Genomic DNA, 5,193 nt, shown 5'->3' with positions numbered 1-5,193 from the left:
TATCAGAAGCACTTATCTGCAAAGCAACAAATATCAGGGTATAGCAAAAGATACACTTTCCAATCTATCTCCTGAGCTGAACAGCAAGACCATTGCCTCTCAATTGCACCAGCAAAACCTAATAGCCTGACTGGCTTAAGATCCTGGTTCAAAGTCTATTTTCAGGGACAGGAAAGAGGAGAAAATGCAAATTTGTTATAGTTAAATGTCCGCAGTGATGGAATACAAAAGGTGGTATGGCCACCGGCAGATGATGACAGCCACCCTAGGTCAGGACTGCAAGGTGGCTGGCGTTCAGGATATACAAGGCACACAGGTGTGCTCCTATAGTGAGCAAAAGGCACAAACAACGCCTTTCTCGGTTCTACATCTGGATTTCAAAACATAAATCTGATAGCATCTTTTAACTTTGTTCAAGCACTTTTTCTTCAAGTTCCACTGAAGAATACTAGGCTGCTGCTGTCCTAATGAATGAATGCAAAGTCAAAACTTTCTTGAATGTTTTCTGAGTAACAGTGTGAGTTTGCCTTTTCAACATGTATTTAAAAAGTAGCCAGGGCAGCTTCCCTGCATGATTAATCAAAATCATTTAAATATTTCCATAGAAAGATCACTTTTGCAAAGTTGGATTGGATTGTTGCCAGACCTCTGAACTTTCTGGTTCCTTCCTTTTTCTCATGTTGTCCTTTATTAATACATTTGGCAATGTCTGATGCTATCTGCATTGAAATAAGCCTTTTATTTATACTCCCAAGTTAAACTATTTACAGAACAAAGCATAGGCTCTTGTTTTCTGAGGCAATCTCTGTTTCTTGGTAGGAGGAAAGGTATCTGAAAAGTTGTTGTCTTCACTGGTTAGCACGCACAGATTCAGTGGGGATGTCAGAGCTCTAAACTAAAATCAAGTTTGTATTTTGTCCAAACAGGTTTTTTTTATTGTTTGCAAAATGTAAGCATGATGTGTACTGGTATCTATGCAGTCCATCTACCTCACTTTTTGTCCATAAACACACCCAATAGTAGTCACCACCCAAGTGCAGTCAATATATCAGCATCATCTGGCACAAACACAGGGCCAGATACTGCATGCCCCGCTCAGGCAAATTTCCAATATCAACAAGCAACTTACACAGAGAAAGGATTAAAGATAGCCTTAAAGCCAAAAGCTGTGTGTATACATGCATACACGCATGTTGTTCCGTAAAATAAACATAATTCTTGGAAACAAGAACAGTACTTTGAATGAGATGGAGATTGCTGAACAGTACAACTATGACTTGATTTCAGCCAAGTCTCAAGGAATCAGGGAAAGATAAAAGAATTTAAAAAAAAGGACTCTGTCAAACTCAGCATCTCCTCCCTCCTGCTGGGCTTTTGGGGCTAATGAGGTCAGGTGAAGAAGGAAAGAAACACCCTGAGCCTGCCAGCAAGTCCTTTGGGAAGCAGACTGCTCCATAATAGCCATCGCATGGCATCTTATAGGGAAAGATCACAGTCACCTTCCCACACTTGTTTGACAAAGGCAGGAACCAACTCTGATACCATCTCATAGCCCCGACAGCTAAAAATGAGTAAAAATCTACATATCTAGGATTGGAGGCTTTTTGCACAGGCACATAATACTAATTAGACTTCTGACTTTTTTCACTGTATGAAAATCTTAACTTCTTGAACTATTTTTTTACAATTAGGAGCAAGTTACTCAACCAACTCAGTGTTTTAGCCACTATAAATAGAAGTTAAGTTCTGCTCTTAACCTTGCCCTTGCACAATCAGTCTGGAGTAAATCTGCAGAAGTTAAAGGCTAATCCAAATTTGCTGTGATATAAATGAGGGTGACTGTAATACTAACATTATTTAGGCTCTTCTATTATTGATTTGTTACATATATCATGTGTTTTAGAAAAAAAAATGAGAGGGAAAAAAAATCAAAATGGAAACAAGTCTTATTATGACTTTGGAACCTGAGTATTACCAAAATCTTGAACAAACAGGGCAGTATTGTATTTATAGGAAAGCATAATAAAAATACAATAATAAAAGATCTTTAAAAAGGGAAACATAAACATTCAAAAGTGGAGATAACTAGACCTTTCCTTTTATTCTGCTCTTAAAAGAGCTGAAATAGAAAGGAAATGAAGCAACCAATTTCTGAGAAAGACAGCTGTTCTGCACCTTTCCAGTAACTTCAGTGCAGATCACAGAAGAAGAAATTTGTTCACGTTACCCTACTGCCCTCCTGCACTACCACCCAGCCTGCGTCCCAGAGCGCTGCTGGGGCGAGCACAGCCCAGGCTGCCTTGTGAAGACGCTGTGTCCTGCCTCGTGCCTGCTGGATCCCTGTGGGCTTGGGTACCACTGGCCACTAAATAGCTATGCTCTGTCTCCATTAGCCAGGGGGTCAATGAAATAACTTGTAAATGTTTTCTCTAATTGAACTTAGATTCATAACATGATAACTTCACCAAGTGATTCCTGTCCTGGGATCCCACGTAGCCTCATACTCAATCTCCATGTTAGGTGACTGGAAGGAGCTGGTTGGACTATAGAAATGAAGAAACCAGCAACACGTGCAAGTTTAAAGCCAACTCTTATCACATTTATACGAAAAGCAACTCTTCCTGTTACCAGCACAGCTCAGCACCTGGCTGAAGAGGAGCTACCAGACGCTGTGCTCAGCAGAACTGGCTGGTATTGGCACTTGAATAAGTCTCCATCTCAGCAGGACTGCTCCCGCAGCCAATACCCTCAGGTGGAGCTGCAGTGCCCTTGTGAGATCCTTACTGCTCTGACTACACACCTTCAAAAATGCCGATTTGAAAGTGGTGGGTAAACATTTCCCATCCTAATGTGCCCTCTGAAATTAAGGGCCCGAATGCCCATGGTAATTTCTACTGTGGGGAGGACTGCATCATCCTCCTGCACCATCACGCAATCCAAAATCCCTGCCCTGATGTTACGAAACCCTCAGCTGGACTGGTTCAGACTATCAGAATGATTCTCCCTTGGGCCTCAGTGCCTGCTTTAACAGCTGCTTTTCATTAAACCCATACCCATACTGCCGCCAACCAGCAGAGATGGCGTTAAGGTCTGCTGGCTCCTGGCTGTGGGCCCCTGCCCCACAGGAGGGAAGACCGACTGCAAACATCCCGCCACATGCAGAGCCCAATCCTTCAACCTGCTTTTCTTTCAGCACTTCTTCCCACAGACAAGTTGATAATGCATTAATGACTTGAAAAAAAAAAAAAAAACAAAAACAAAAAAAAAAAAAAACAAGTATTGCTCCCAACTTCCTTGTTACTTTATTAAACTGCATATGATATCCTTGCTTTAATATCACCTTCCTCTGCACTGAGCTTCGCTTCTTCGGACTTTGTCCCTCTTTTAAGCATTTCTGGGCTCCTTTGTTTTTATCCTTCCACCTCCTCCTTGGAGCCACTGGTGTTGCTCAACTGGGAGCTGTTGTATCATTGTTATCATCTAACTCTTCAGTTCTCGTGCAAATAAAATTGAAAGCAAAGCGCCATGGCCGTGGGTGGCAGAGGCAGCCAGAGGTGATAGCGGGGCATATGGACAGAGCCAAACTCTGCCAGAAAGCAAAGATATATATACAAAACGTACCATCTTTTTCCTTCAAGAAAAGAAAATAGAAAAGGAGACAGTGAAACTGAAGGGCTAGTTTCAGTCTTTGTAATATTGACAAACTTTAACCACTTGTGATAAAGTTTCCAGGCTAGAAGCCAGGCTGGAGCCTTCCTCAGGCTTTAAGCCAAGTCAGCTGGGACATTTCCAAGAACAAGGGTAGGGGAAAAAACACAAGAAGGCCTCCTCCCCCCACTTCTGCTTTAAATGCCAACAACTTTTGTCAGTAATAATTCAAGAAATTTCAATTGAATGTGGAAAAATTTCCAGTTAGAAAAAGCAGTTTGGGCTTTCATCGAAGTACCTCTTCTTGCACTCGGAAATACCTGGCCAAAATTCACTGACAGGGCATCGTCCATTTGATATCTGAATTTGCTATCACTACTGTATGTGCATTTAAGTCCAAGAGCAAGCAGGATCACTGGCTTTGTGACTTTGGCGTCGAACTTTGAGACGCTGTCTGAGTTTTGTCTGTGGAACGAGCACTGAGGTTAGAAACCTTGCTTTTTTTATGTCACGCTCACAGAGAGGGCGTCTGTACCTGGACAAGAGGGCCTCTGTACCTTTTCTAACACAGATGGCACAACGGAGAAACCCGCAGAAGTTGCCAGGAGGTGACACGGAACCACCGAGACAGATAATTGGGACTGGAAACCAGCGCAGACCTCACGGGAACAGCAACTGGAGAGAGAGGTCCGCCAGGAGCTTCACCGTGGTAACAGACACCGTATATTTACCCTATGCACTTCTCAGTTTCTAATCTTCTTCTGCAAATCAGCTGCCCAGCAAGCATACTCTTCTCAGCTGCGGCTGTGAATCAGCGCCAGCACCCCGGACATTTGTCCACACTGGGGCCCCAAAATGCTCAAACCTCATGAGTCTGTTTACTGCCTGGCTCGCCGCTCTGTACGAACAGCAAGTCCGTTCCCACAAGAACAAACAAGACACTCATTTCCAGAAGCAGCCCCTGGTTTTAGTAGCCAAAGTTACCCATGCTGACGTCTGGTCAAGGTGGCTTGGTACAGAGCAGCCGGGCGTCGCAGCCCCACGAAGGAGCTGACTCCAAGGCAACTCGCAAGTCCTGCAGATGGATCCTGCCTGCCCTGTACGCAGAAAACCCAGAGGGGGAAAGTGACGGGATGAAAGGACGGGAAAACCGCAAAGCAGGGCTGGGGGCGGGCGGGAAGGGGACAGAAGCACGGGAGGGCAGCGGGTCGGGAGCTGGCAGGGGTCTGTCTGAGGGCAGGGCAAGGAGCTGTGCCACGGCACCTCCGGCTACCCCAGGGCCCCCTCCAGCTGCCGGGGCACCCCGGGGTCGCCGAGGTGGGAAGGCGCCTCCGCAGCCCCACCGGGCTCAGGTGGAGCGGGACGGGGGTGGTGTATTTGAATGCCTCCGCAGCCTCCTCGGGCAGCACCCTCAGCGTCCCAAGGAAGTTTGTGTCCAGCTCCAGCCCCCCGAAAGGCACAGTATGGCACAGCACAGCACCGTACCGCGCCGCGCCCCCGCGGAGCTGCGCGCCCCCGCGCCCGGCGGCTCCTCCCCTGCCCTCC

The sequence above is a fragment of the Cygnus olor genome, chromosome 3 (genome assembly GCF_009769625.2).
Source record: "Cygnus olor isolate bCygOlo1 chromosome 3, bCygOlo1.pri.v2, whole genome shotgun sequence".
NCBI classification, from domain to species: Eukaryota; Metazoa; Chordata; class Aves; order Anseriformes; family Anatidae; genus Cygnus; species Cygnus olor.
This window is presented reverse-complemented; position numbering follows the sequence as displayed.